The following is a 15246-nucleotide window of genomic DNA, read 5'->3' on the forward strand; positions in this document are numbered from 1 at the left end:
TTTTGTCAGCCGCCGAGTCAGCCATACCTGCAACGTTTTCATCGATGAAAATTTGAATAGATTTAGTCGAAAATTGATTTTTGAAATGGAGCGAGCATATTGTGCTAAATAAAGCCTGAAACAAGTTGAGTCTTGGAGAAGCAGCCTCACTCAGTGCTTGCTGCTGGAATAAGCGTCACAGATATAGGACAAAAAGAAGAGTATAATAATAATGATGGCATTTATTAAGCGCTTACTATGTGCAAAGCCCTGTTCTAAGTGCTGGGGAGGTTACAAGGTGATCAGGTTGTCCCAAGGGGGGCTCACAGTCTTAATCCCCATTTTACAGTTGAGGTAACTGAGGCACAGAGAAGTGAAGTGACTTGCCCAAAGTCACACAGCTGACAATTGGCGGAGCCAGGATTTGAACCTGTGACCTCTGACTCCAAAGCCCAAGCTCTTTCCACTGAGCCATGCTGCTTCTCTAAGTTCCCTGTGAGGAAAGGGTGCACTGAAAAAATATCACTTCCCCTGCACGCTCTTGATTCTGCTTAATCCTGCAGTTATTGGAAGCTGGGGCAGCAAATGGAAAATGGAAATAAGGAGCATCTTTCCCCTAGCCCAAGAGCTTGGCAGCTAAATGCCTATCCTCCAGGAGAGAATATGTCCCCACCTTGCCCCTTGCTTCATTCACTTTTTCAGAGAACTGAAACATTCTGAAAAGGAAGAGTCCTAAATGGTGTGTGGTGCCCACATTCTTAATTCTGCATGGTCTCTACAATGTGTTCTTCAGTGAGGTCTGGGCCGATTTGAGGGAACCAAAACACTGGGGCTTATAAACCGTACCTTTGGGAAAACTGTTTCTACAGCACAAAAGGGTTGTTGTTGGGAGATTTTTGCCGATAACCATTCTGATGTTTTTTTCCTTCCCTCATTCCCCATCTATTACCCGGGCTGTTCAGTTCTTCTCTGTCCTTGGTATTTACAGCGTTAAACACTTCAGGGTGGTCCTGACATTTTCATCAAAGTGGTATGAGCTAAGTGCTCTTTCACTGGGATGGCGTTGTATGTTCAGGTGCATTCACAGAGCTCATTATATTCTACTAGAGCACCAGTGCTAACGCTCAAGCCTCTAAGATGAATGAGCAGGGATGGGGGTGAATTTCACTGTATGACTAATTTAAGAATGAGTTGCCATTACAGCTGCTATTTCTGTGGGACATTTGGATTACCTTTTCATAATTTTCTTGGGAATGGAGGGCCTGTGCTATTGAGAAATGTATGAATTTCACAATTAGTGAATTAGTGAATATATATATATATATATATATATATATATATATATATATTCATATATATCTCCTTTACACTGAAACAAGATGCCAATAATGGTGAAATTCATCTAAGGGTGGATGTGATTGAAAAGGCCGTTGTGAGACCTACAGTCTCAGCTGGAGTAGCAGCATGGCACAGATTTGGGAATCAGAGGACCTGGATTCTAATCCCCTCCTCAGCCACTTGCCTGCTGTGTGACCTCGGGCAAGTCACTTAACTTCTCTGTGCCTCAACTACTTCATCTGTAAAATGGGGATTAAGACTGTGAACCCGATGTGGGACAGGGACTCTGTCCAGCCTGATTATCTTGTACCTACTCCAGCACTTTGTACAGTGCCTGGCACATAGTAAACACATTACAACTATTATATATATATATATAGTTGTAATGTGTTTATATATATATATGTATATATGTATATATCCATAAATATATGTATAAACCTGTATCTATTATTGAATACATTAATGCATTATTATGTATTGAGCACAAAGACAGCTGTAATGTGCACCCCACAAAAGCTGACCCGTACAGTGTTCCTTGCTTGTTTTTTGTAGCATCTGGTACTATTTTCATTTTTACCTCGATCTACCAGTGGTATTTATTGAGCTCTTATTATGCACAGAGCACTGTACGAAGCACTTGGGAGAGCACACTACAGAAGAATTAGCAAGCACATTCCCTGTCCACCTCCTGTCTCACCGTCCTTACAAAGCCTTGATTTGAAATCTCAACTTCCCAAAATATATTTTGAGTTGACTAGTAATTAAGGCGCAGAGATTCAAGTCATCTTTAATAGGCGATTGCTAAGAATAGTTAACAGGGCTGTTCTGTATATTGCTAGGTTTCTTTTCTATTTTCTTTTGGGTTTTTTCTGAGTAAGATGGATTCAGGAAGACTTGTTTCAATAACCTTCCGTTTGGTAATAGTCAACCTATGTCTTGAAGCAATGTGGATCAGTGGGTAGAGCATGGGCTTGGGAATCAGAAGGACCTGGGTTCGAATCCCTGCTCTGCCCAGTGCTCTGCACACAGTAAGTGCTCAATAAATACGATTGAATGAATGAATGAATGCTCTGCCACATGACTGCTTTGTGACCTTGGGCAGGTCACCTAGCTTCTCTGAGTCTCAGTAATTTCATCTGTAAAATGGGGATTAAGACTTTGAGCCCCATGTGGGACATGAACTATGTCCAGTCCAATTAGCTTGTATCTATCCCAGCGCTTAGTACAGTGCTTGGCACATTGTAAGCACTGAGGAAATACCATAATAAAAGGTTTTTTGCTTCGATCCCTGTTTCTATGTAGGGCTATGCCCACAAGTCCCCAAAATAATGTACAGTGCCTGGCACATAATAAGTGCTTAATAATAACAATAGTGGGGTTTTTATGGTATTTGTTAAGTGCTTACAATGTGTCAAGCACTATTCTAATCTTTGGGGTAGATACAAGATAATCAGGTTGGACACAGTCTCTGTCCCACATAGCGTTCACAGATGAGGTAACCGAGGCACAGAGAAGTTAAATGACTCTCCCACGGTCACACAGCAGACAAGTGGTGGAGCCAGGATTAGAACCCAGGTCCTCAGACTTTCCAGGCCCGTGCTCTTTCCTCCAAGGTCACACTGCTTCTCAGAGGAATTGCCTATTCTCATTCATTCGGTCTAAAGAGAAGAAATAGGAATGAGAAGATTTGAAAATAGAAGTCCTTTTAAATGCAATTGTATTACAGTAGTGTGGGTTAGTATCTCCATAGGCCTTGCCTTCCAGATCTGCCCACTGGTCTGCCTTTTTTAGACTGTGAGCCCACTGTTGGGTAGGGACTGTCTCTATACGTTGCCAATTTGTACTTCCCAAGCGCTTAGTACAGTGCTCTGCACATATTAAGCGCTCAATAAATACGATTGATGATGATGATGATGATTCCCTCTTTGAATGCAGGCAGCTCTTCACCAGCAAACTCTATTTTTCCTATTGGCTCTCTTCACCCTTCCTTGCATCCTTTGCTTCTCCTAAGCGTACTTTGTAACTGTACGCTCACAGGGTTCCCCCAGTGGATGAGCCCCGTCCCCAACCAACCAAGTCCACCGGACCACAGCCCTTCCCATCTTCAACATAAGTGCTCAATAAATGTGATTGGTTGATTGATTGATCTTCAAAGCCTTCCTGAAGTCCCCACCTCCTCTAGGAAGACTTCCCTGATTAATTCTCAATACCCCAGTGTATCAATCCAACACCATCCTTAGTACTCTCAGTTTCATTACTATACTCAGCACTTGTGTGTTTTTGGGTATTTGTACATTGAATTATTTATCTACTATCAACCTGAAAGTAATAATAATAATTGTAGTATTTGTTAAGCGCTTACCATGTGCCAGGCACTGTACTAAGCCCTGGCATAGATACAAGGTAATCAGGTTGGACAGAAGCCATGCCCCACTTGGGGCTCACAGTCTCGACCCCCATTTTACAGCTGTGGGAACTGAGGCACAGAGAAGTGAAGTGACTTGCTCAAGGTCACACAGCAGACAAGTGGCAGAGCTGGCATTAGAACTTCTAATTAGAGACCTTCTGACTCTCATGCCCGTGCTCTATCCAATATGCCTTGCTGCTTCTCAGTTTTCAATCCAGTGGGGGACATAGGACAAACACAAATGCACATGCAAACAATTAGATGAAAGATTCAAGTGCTACTGGCAGGAAAGATGCAACCGGAATTGGAGGAAGTGAATTTGGGTCAAATTTTATAAAGTGGGATTCACGAAGTACAATTCTGTTATTGCTTCAATTTCCCATCTTGACTTTTTCATTCTTTAAATTTTCTCATTTCATGATTGTGAAAAATCAACAGCAGAAACCATTTTTTTTTACTTACCCTTAAAGCAAACAATAAGAGGAAAGATTCAAGTGCTACTGGCAGGAAAGATGCAACCGGAATTGGAGGAAGTGAATTTGGGTCAAATTTTATAAAGGGGGATTTACAAAGTGCAATTCTGTTATTGCTTCAATTTTCCATCTTGACTTTTTCATTCTTTAAATTTTCTCATTTCATGATTGTGAAAAATCAACAGCAGAAACCATTTTTTTTTTTTACTTACCCTTAAAGCTAGCAAGCATAATGCTTGTGTCTGGAATGTAATTGTTATATTCACAATTGTTCCCTATAAACATATCCAAACCTAAGTCAAAGCCAAAGTCACTTTTAAGTCTGTTTTATCCGTTTTATTCGCTGGTTTATTTTACTTCCTGCATTTTGTTTTTCCCCTTCTGTTCCTGTGGCTTAGAACATTTTGGACAGACTGAAAGCTAAGTCCAGTTTCTTCTTCCATCCTATTAACCTAATTTTGGATTCTTTTACTTGCTGTTTTCTCTGGAACTTGGATCAGTTGCCTGAAATTCCCAATTGCACTGTCATCACATTGTCCTTTTCAGGCAACTCCACCTTGTGTTGATCCCTTGCAATAGTTTCCTTCGCGATATCAGGGTGTCGCAATCCCTTGCTCCCATCTTTAGGATTTCTGATTGGAAAATTCGACATCCTTCAAGTGAAATACAGCCCCATCTGTAATTTATTCCCTCTCAGCATGGCTCTGGAGTAATGTCTTTGAGCTCCTACGGGGAGATGAGAGGTCATTAAAAGTCATAATCTTTTCCCCCTTCCTAGAAAAATATGTTGGATTGCTTGAGCCGGCTCATTATTTTCTTTTTCTGCCTCACATGAACTCAGATAATAACACGGTAATACTTGCTAAAGCCTGTGAATTAGGAACAGGGGCTTTATTCGTCTTTCTCAGGGTACAGGTCACTTTATCACTCTTGTCTTGAATTTGGTGGGGTCCTCTGCTTTGATATAAATTTAAAATCATCTGTGAAGTCTTTTAGGCTTCCTTTGTTTCCTGCCCAGGCTTCCAATCCAGGCCCACTGAAGTAGACTTTTGTGTCCCAAAGTTAACTAAGTATCTATTTAGGAAGTGCTATTTCACCACTTCCTCTTTCTCAACGACCCTTCTTTTCACTAAAATATCTAAAGTTATACATGTTACAGGAGTCCACAGAACTGGAGTTAATTTTAAATAGTTAAAAATGGTCTTTTGGTTGTGAGCCCCAGCAAGGAACAGTACCATGCTAATTCCCACCCGTGAAGTTTTCCCAGCGCTCAATACAGTGCCCTGCACACCGTGAGCATGACTACTGGAAATGTTAAAATTGCTTTGCAGTCTTCTGAGTAAAATGGTGCTACTTTGATCCCATGAAAATAGGGTAAATTATTTGCAAGAATTTCGTTCTTTCATCTGGGAGAATACAGCTTTTGTAGAGTGAGTTCTTTAGTAAATAGATTGCAGGAAAGTTTTTCTTAACGTCACTGTCATCATCATTATTAGTATGTGTAATGTTGTAAACTCTTCTAAATATCTGTGTGCAAAATGTTCCGAGAGGTTGACTTTTTTTTATATTTACAGTAAAGCACCCTAGTTGAGGTGGGCCACTTTCACTAAGTGTCCCCAAGTAGAGGACAGAAGAGATGAAGAATTCTGGGGAACAGATGTGGCATCTGTTTGGGTTTGCTTTCAGCTACCTTGAAGAGGGAAGAAAGAAACTTGGTTTATAATAATTATGGTGGTATTTAAGCGCTTACTATTTACCAAGTACTATTCCAGCACTGGGGTCTTGTTTTATGCTGTCGAGTTGTTTCCGACCCATCGCGACTCCATGGACGCATCTCTCCCAGAACACCCCCACCTCCTTCTGCAGTCGATCCGGTAGTGGATCCATAGAGTTTTCTTGGTCAAAATACGGAAGTGGTTAACCATTGCCTTCTTCCACCCCAGATTCACTCCCATGCTGCTGCTGCCCAGCACAGGTGAGTTTTGACTTGTAGCAGATTGTCTTCCACTCACTAGCCACTACCCAAGCTAGGAATGGAATGGGTAGGCCACTGCTTGACTCTCCCTTCCATAGTCGAGACTGATAGACAACTGGAAACTCTCCGGGTGCGACCCTGAGAGGGGAGCACTGGGGTAGATACAAGGGAATCAAGGTTGGACACAGTCCCTGTCCCACATGGGGCTTACGTCTTAGTCCCCATTTTACAGATGAGGGAACTGAGGCTCAGAGAAGTTAAGTGACTTGCCCAAGGTCACACAAAGGGCAAGTGGCGAAGCCAGGATTAGAACCCAAGGCCTCTGACTCCCAAACCCGAGCTCCGGCTTCTGCTTCTTATAAGAATCAGAAATGCTGCAGCGACCAAAGGGGAGAGCATGGGTCTCTTCTGACCCTTTCAGCATTCAGTCAGTCAATCAATGGTACTTACTGAGTGCTTGTCATGTGCAGAGCACTGTACTAAATGCTGGGGAGAGTACAATACAAACACATAAACGCATCACCTGCTCACAAAGAACAGTAGTTGTGGTAATAATATTTATTAAGTACTTACTCTGTGCAGAGCATTATACTAAACAGTGGGAAAGAATACATGGGTGGGAATTAGTCACAGTTCCTAGTCCTGAAGGGGCTCATAATAATAATAATAATGATAATGGCATTTATTAAGCACTTACTATGTGCAAAGCACTGTTCTAAGCACTGGGGAGGTTACAAGGTGATCAGGTTGTCCCATGGGGGGCTCACAGTCTTAATCCCTATTTTACAGATGGGGTAACAGAGGCTTAGAGAAGTTAAACGACTTGCCCAAAGTCACAAAGCTGACAATTTGTGGAGTCAGAATTTGAACCCATGACCTCTGACTCCAAAGCCTGTTGCCCTTTCCACTGGGTCACGCTGCTTTTCACAATCTAAGAATTTAAGTGGAGGGGACTGGAGACAGATGCATAAGGGATGAAACAGTAAAATATTAAAAGACAAAACAAAGGACAAAATGACAAAAACAAAAAAATTGAAACACAAATCCATACTGGCACATAGTAAGCGCTTAACAAATACCAGAATAATTACTATTATCCTTATTATTATTATCCCACTAGGTTCCATATCTAGCTAGGCCCAGTCCACAGCTACATACCGATGGCATTGCTATGCAGCCTTGGCTGTATAGTTGGTGTCTTCAGGAGACGTAAAACTGAATTGACTGGGAGATGCTATTGTTAGCTGTACAGGGCCTATTTCAGTAGAGAAGAGCTGTCATCTCTTGCTAACACACACTGAGAATCTGTGGCTCTGCCACTTGTCTGCCGTGCGGCCTTGAGCAAGTCACTTTACTTCTCTGTGCCTCAGTTAACTCATCTGTAAAATGGGGATTAAGACTGTGAGCCCATGCGGGACAGGGGCTGTGTCCAACCCAATTTCCTTGTATCCCCCCCCCCCCCTCAGCGCTTAGTACAGTTCCTGGCACATAGTAAGTGCTTAATAAATACCAGAATTATTATTCTTATTAAGTTGCGGTGGTTCAAGGAGACTTTCAGGCTCCATGTGGCTCAGAGTCCTTTCTCCACCCTCAGCGGCTGCTAGAAGTCTCGTCGGATGCCGAGCTCTGTTACTGGCTTATAGGCCAATCAGTCAATCAGTGGTGTAGGTATTGACTGCTTACTGTGTGCAGAATGCTGTGCTAAGTCTTGGGAGAGTACAGTGTAACAGAGTCGATAGACACATTCCCTATGTCAGTTTGTGCAAAACTGTCTTTAGGTATCGTCAATCTCCTAAACCAGTCCAGAAGAGCACTCAACTTCAGGGATGTGGGTCTGCATGTTGGTCTGCTGGAATGCTGGTACTGTACAGCCTCTAGACCTCCAACATTTCTTCACAGACAGTGATCTCCCAGAGTGCGTCTTCTCTTTGGCCTCATGCTTGGCAAGGGAAAAGGCACAGGCAAAGTCACTTCATAATAATAATAATAATAATGACATTTGTTAAGCACTTACTATGTGCAAAGCACTGTTCTAAGTGCTGGGGGGCATACAAGGTGATTAAGTTGTCCCACGTGGGGCTCACAGTCTTAATCCCCATTTTGCAGATGAGGTAACTGAGGCTCAGAGAAGTTAAGTGACTTGCCCAAAGTCACACAAAGGGCAAATGGTGAAGCCAGGATTAGAACCCACAGCCTCTGACTCCCAAACCCGAGCTCTGGCTTCTGCTTCTTATAAGAATCAGAAATGCTGCAGCGACCAAAGGGGAGAGCATGGGTCTCTTCTGACCCTTTCAGCATTCAGTCAGTCAATCAATGGTACTTACTGAGTGCTTGTCATGTGCAGAGCACTGTACTAAATGCTGGGGAGAGTACAATACAAACACGTAAACACATCACCTGCTCACAAAGAACAGTAGTTGTGGTAATAATATTTATTAAGTACTTTGTGCAGAGGACTATACTAAACAGTGGGAAAGAATACATGGGTGGGAATTAGTCACAGTTCCTAGTCCTGAAGGGGCTCATAATGATAATAATAAAAATAATAATAACAATGGCATTTATTAAGCACTTACTATGTACAAAGCACTGTTCTAAGCACTGGGGAGTTGACAAGGTGATCAGGTTGTCCCACAGGGGGCTCACAGTCTTAATCCCCATTTTACAGATGAGGTAACAGAGGCACAGAGAAGTTAAGTGACTCGACCAAAGTCACACAGCTGACAATTTGTGGAGCCAGGATTTCAACCCATGACCTCTGACTCCAAAGCCCGTTGCTCTTTCCACTGGGTCACGCTGCTTCTCACAATCTAAGAATTTAAGTGGAGGGGACTGGAGACAGATGCATAAGGGATGAAACAGTAAAACATTAAAAGACAAAACAAAGGACAAAATGACAAAAACAAAAGGATTGAAACACAAATCCATACTGGCACACAGTAAGCGCTTAACAAATACCAGAATCATTACTATTATCATCATTATTATCCCACTAGGCTCCATATCTAGCTAGGCCCAGGCCGCAGGTACATACCGATGGCATTGCTATGCAGCCTTGGCTGTATAGTTGGTGTCTTCAGGAGACGTAAAACTGAACTGACTGGGAGATGCTATTGTTAGCTGTACAGGGCCTATTTCAGTAGAGAAGAGCTGTCACCTCTTGCTAACGCACACTGAGAATCTGTGGCTCTGCCACTTGTCTGCTGTGCGGCCTTGAGCAAGTCACTTCACTTCTCTGTGCCTCAGTTAACTCATCTGTAAAGTGGGGATTAAGACTGTGAGCCCATGCGGGACAGGGGCTGTGTCCAACCCGATTTCCTTGTATCCCCCCCAGTGCTTAGTATAGTTCCTGGCACATAGTAAGTGCTTAATAAATACCAGAATTATTATTATTCTTATTAAGTTGCGGTTGTTCAAGGAGACTTTCAGGCTCCTTGTGGCTCAGAGTCCTTTCTCCACCCTCAGCGGCTGCTAGAAGTCTCGTCGGATGCCGAGCTCTGTTACTGGCTTATAGGCCAATCAGTCAATCATCATCATCATCAATCGTATTTATTGAGCTCTTACTATGTGCAGAGCACTGTACTAAGTGCTTGGGAAATATAAATCGGCAACATATAGAGACAGTCCCTACCCAACAATGGGCTCACAGTCTAAAAGGGGGAAAAATTTTATCTCAGCACCTTTAGGTGATCTATTCTAATTCTATTCTAATTCTATTCTATTCTAGTCAATCAGTGGTGTAGGTATTGACTGCTTACTGTGTGCAGAATGCTGCGCTAAGTCTTGGGAGAGTACAGTGTAACAGAGTCGATAGACGCATTCCCTATGTCAGTTTGTGCAAAACTGTCTTTAGTTATCGTCAATCTCCTAAACCAGTCCAGAAGAGCACTCAACCTCAGGGATGTGGGTCTGCATGTTGCTCTGCTGGTCTGTTGGAATGCTGGTACATTATGGCCTCTAGACCTCCAACATTTCTTCACAGACAGTGATCTCCCAGAGTGCGTCTTCTCTTTGGCCCCATGCTTGGCAAGGGAAAAGTCACAGGCAAAGTCACTTAATAATAATAATAATAATAATGGCATCTGTTAAGCACTTACTACGTGCAAAGCACTGTTCTAAGTGCTGGGGGGGGATAAAAGGTGATTAAGTTGTCCCACGTGGGGCTCACAGTCCTAATCCCCATTTTACAGATGAGGGAACTGAGGCTCAGAGAAATTAAGTGACTTGCCCAAGGTCACACAGCAGACATGTGGTGGAGCTGGGATTCGAACCCATGACCTCTGACTCCAAAGCCCATGCTTTTTCCACTGAGCCACGCCGCTTCTCTGTTCCTTGACAGGATTGCTCCTGCTCTGTGGCGTCCACTCTCTTGTGGCGCCGGGGTTGTGTTTCTGCCTAGGCCAACCAGTCAGTCAGTTGTATTTATTGAGCACTAACCATGTGCAGAGCACTGTACTAAGCACTTGGAAGAGTACAACATAATAATAAACAGACACATTCCTGGCCCACAATGAGTTTACAGTCTAGAGGGCCACTCCCAAACCAGGCCCTCGTGACAGTAGAACATTTTAGGGGAAAATAATTTCTGTGGTAATATCAATCCCTAAGCTTGTCTCCTCCTGGTGACTCCAACTCCAGTCCCAAAGCCCTGATGTTCATATCTGTAATTTTATTTATCCCCTTGCTCTTCACCTCCATTCCAACCCCAAAGCACTTATGTACATATCTGTCATTTTTTTTTACTTGTATTGCTGTCTGTCTCCCCCACTCTAGACTGTGAGCTCATTGTGGGCAGGGAATATCACTGTTTATTATTCTATTGTACTTTCCCAAAACTTAATACAGTACTCTGTACCCAGTAAGTACTCAGTAAATACAATCGAATGAATGAATGAACTAGCACATCAATCCCTATTCCTTCCCTTCCTATGGTGGGAGTGGGTGAATGAGTGAGTTGTAAGCACACCCCACGGTCCTGTTGTTCCTAAACTAGATTTCTGTGGGCCAGAGGGGTTGAATGAGAGCCTCAGTGTTCACTTCTGCTAGAGAAGTCCCTCTCTTCTGCCAGGAGTCTCTTAAATTGGCTTCTGGATGTCATGGACTTATGCTCTTTTAGGCTGAAAAAGCAACTTTGACAATAATCCCAAATGATTTCACAAACTCTGTAGTGAAAAATCACTTTAAAAATGTCCCTATCCACAACTGTTAGTAAAACTGATGATCGAGAACTCTGTAGCATGTTTTTCTTGTAGCCGGTATAATCCATTGAGACTGATTTAAGCTTGCATGAGTAAAAAGATATCTTCTCCCCTAAGATACAGAGAGGTACGTTGAAATTTTATTTTTTCCTATTTCCCATCCTGGCCTGGAGGTGACAGCAAAACATCACACAATCTGTGTTACTAGGCAATCGTAGAAAGATCCATACACATGATCATTAAAGTAAATAGATCAAAACGAAATATGTGAAACTGTTCCATTAACTTAACTAACAGCTGAAATGTAACATAACAAATCAACACATGTGCTGCAACATTTGGTATGATTCTCAAGTTTGCCTTTTAAGACTGCACAAAAATTATTCTTGTTTTCATTGGAACACAGCTGAGTGTCAAGCTGCATCTAATCAAATGGCCCCTACTTATGGAAAAAAAAAATGCCTTCCCAAATTCTGTGCTCACCTTTGGCACAATGCGATTGCTATCTACAATGCTCCTCCAAAGGGGTGTGCAGTCATTGGTAGACTAAAGAAGTGTCTACCAAAGTGCCGGCTCTTGCGGTCCATTAGTGGTGGTGTGGGAGGAGGGAGGTGAGGGAGATGAGGAGTAGAACAGTCTATCAGTGCTGAAATTCTCTCCTCCACTCATCCTGAATAAGCCGTAAAAAACGACCATTCCCACTCTGGTTGAATCCAGCATTTAGTGACTTTTCTACTAGCCAGGAATCCTCTAGACTGTAAGCTCATTATGGGCAGGGAACGTGTCTGCTGATTCTCTTGTAATAATAACGATAACAACAGAGCACAAATAATAATAATAATTGTGGCATTTGTTAAGTGCTTACAATGTGCTCTAAGCATTGGGGTGGATACAAGCAATTCAGGTTGGACCCTCTAGACTGTAAGCTCTAGGGTAGGGAATGCATCTGTTATATTGGCTTGGGAGTCAGAGGTCATGGGTTCTAATCCCGGCTCCGCCACTTGTCAGCCGTGTGACTTTGGGCAAGTCACTTCACTTCTCGGTTCCTCAGTCCCCTCATCTGTAAAATGGGCATGAGGACTGTGAGCCCCATGCAGGACAATCTGATGACCTTGTATCCCCCCTAGGATTTAGAACTGTGCTTGGCACATAGTAAGCGCTTAACAAATACCACTATTATCGAATAGAACAGTGCTCAGCACTTAGAACAGTGCTTTCATTCATTCATTCATTCGATCGTATTTATTGAGTGCTTACTGTGTGCAAAGCACTGTACTAAGCGCTTGGGAAGTACCAGTTGGCAACATATAGAGATAGTTGGGTAGGGACCGTCTCTATATGTTGCCAACTTGTACTTCCCAAGTGGGCTCACAGTCTAGGAGGGTGCTTTGCACACAGTAAGCGCTTAACAAATACCATCAGTATTATTATTCTCCCAAGTGCTTAGTATAGTGCTCTGCACACAGTAAACTCTCAATAAATTGACTGACTGACTGACTGACACAGTCCCCATCCCACCTGGGGCTCACCGTCTTAATCCCCATTTTACAGCTGAGGTAACTGAGGCCCAGAGAAGTAGGGTGACTTGCCCAGGGTCACATAGCAGACATGTGGAGGAGCTGGGATTCGAACCCAGGTCTTTCTTATGCCCAGGCCCATGCACTATCCACTGAAACATGCTGCTTCTCTAAACAGCAGGACAGGGACTCCCGGCCCTTGCTCTTATCTGGTGCTTCCCGGTACTCTCCCAAATGCTTTGCAGATTCTAAGCGTTCAGTAAATACCACTGATTGAGTGATTGAGTTGTGGGCAACTGAGCCTAATAATAATAATTGTGGTATTTATTAAGCGCTTACTATGTGCCAGGCGTTGTACTAAGCACTGGGGTGGACACAAGCAAATCGGGTTGGACACAGCTGCTGTCCCGCACGAGGCTCACAGTCCTAAACTCCATTTTGCAGATGAGGGAACCGAGGCACAGAGAAGCGAAGTGACTTGCCCAAGTGACGGAGGCGGGATTTGAACCCATGATCTTCTGACTCACGGGACTGTGCTCGCCAGCACTTCGCCGTGCTGCTTCCCAGCCTAACGTCTGGCCGGTCGGTTTCTCACAGGTGGCCAACGTTTTCCGCCAGAGAGCCGTAGCTTAGACTTCTCCGCTCTTCTAAAACGCCAGTTGGAGCCCGATAGGACATCATCACATATTTTAGTCCATTACAAAGAGAAACCCCGAGTGCATAGACAATGAAGGAGTCTGGTTCATTAGCTTTCTGGCTTTGACACTGGTAAAAACAAGAATAAACCCAATTACTGTATCTTCCCGTTCCACAGTTCTCATTTCTTAGGTATGTTTATTTAGGCTTTTTGATGAACTCGAGCACTAATGCATTCCATGGCATATGACGGTAGCGGTCAAACAGGAAAATGAATTTAGGCTGGACTGTGATGTAGTTGAACGGAGATGGGTGCCAGCTATCACTCAAGAATGTGTGGTTACTCACTATAAACATATACTGGAGTGTAAAATGAATTTGAAAAGAAAACCAATAAAGCAACACATGTTGAAATCTTCTATGAAAAATGGTTCTTTAGGTTTGGAAAAACTTAGGGCTGCAATGGGAATTATACATTTTATGCCGAGGCTCACGCTAGTTACTTATCTCAGCCAATTTAGATAAAGGGCAATTCTAATATTTTATATTGGATATTGATTCTAGTGGATGGAGAATCTGAGACATTTCCTTGAGCGAGACGAGCATAGAATTGTTCTTTTGGTATCTTTTCAGGGTCCTAAACTTGCTCAAATGATGGGCAGAATAATAAAATTGATATGCTTGTCAAGACAATTTGGAGAAGCGTGGGATCTAATGGAAAAAGCACAGGCCTGGGAATCAGAGGACCTGGATTCGAATCCCAGCTCCACCTCTTTCCTGCTGTGTGACCCCGGGCAAGTCACTTAACTTTCCTGCACCTCAGTTTTTTCATCTGTAAAATGGCGATTCGATACCTTTTCTCCCTCCTAGTTAGAATGTGAGCCCTATGTTGGATAGGGAGTGTCCAACCTGATCATCATGTATCTAAGCAGCGTGGCTCAGTGGAAAGAGCCTGGGCTTTGGAGTCAGAGATCATGGGTTTGAATCCATGCTCTGCCAGTTGTCAGCTTTGTGACTTTGGGCAAATCACTTAACTTCTCTGGGCCTCAGTTACCTCATCTGTCAAACGGGGATTAAGACTGTGAGCCCCATGTGGGACAACCTCATCACCTTGTAACCTCCTCAGTGCTTAGAACAGTGCTCTACACATAGTAAGCGCTTAATAAATGCCATTATATATATATATCCCCACACTTAGTTCGGTACCAGATTAGCAGTTTTCCAGATATCTGTGATTTCTCTGTACCCAATCTTCACCTTCTACAGCCCGATTGTTAGAAACACTGGAAAGAATTATTCTTTTTGCTTGGTGTTTACCATTATATGCATATTTAATTCCATATCTATTTGGTAAATTTCATGGACTTGTCTGCTGTGTGACCTTTGGGCAAGCCACTTAACTTCTCTGTGCCTCAGTTACCTCATCTGTAAAATGGGGATTAAGACTGTGAGCCCCATGTGGGACAACCTGATTACCTTGTATCTACCCCAGAGCTTAGAACAGTGCTTGGCACATAGTAAGCTCTTAACAAATACCATTATTATTATTATGAATGTTAGAAATGTACACAGTGTCCAGCACTGCTCTGGGTATCAGGACACCTGGGTTCTAGTCCTGGTTCTCCCTGTAGCTATGTAATGTGGGCAAAGACAGCATATGCAATTCACAGTACATGCTGTACCCCTGCTTGCCTACACTACTACTGCTCTTTTTGAAAAT

General features: G+C 43.1%; 1 protein-coding gene and 1 non-coding gene across 4 annotated transcripts in view; one reads left to right on the forward strand and one right to left on the reverse strand.

Moving 5' to 3' along the window:
• RGS22 (regulator of G protein signaling 22) overlaps positions 1-15246 on the forward strand; it is a 142651-nt gene that overhangs the window by 69183 nt on the left and 58222 nt on the right. The gene's annotated exons all lie outside the window — the stretch shown is intronic.
• Positions 6186-6323, reverse strand: LOC119927546. Its single transcript, XR_005450540.1, has one exon. It is a non-coding gene; the product is annotated as a small nucleolar RNA SNORA7 (small nucleolar RNA).

The sequence above is a fragment of the Tachyglossus aculeatus genome, chromosome 4 (assembly GCF_015852505.1).
Source record: "Tachyglossus aculeatus isolate mTacAcu1 chromosome 4, mTacAcu1.pri, whole genome shotgun sequence".
NCBI lineage: Eukaryota > Metazoa > Chordata > Mammalia > Monotremata > Tachyglossidae > Tachyglossus > Tachyglossus aculeatus.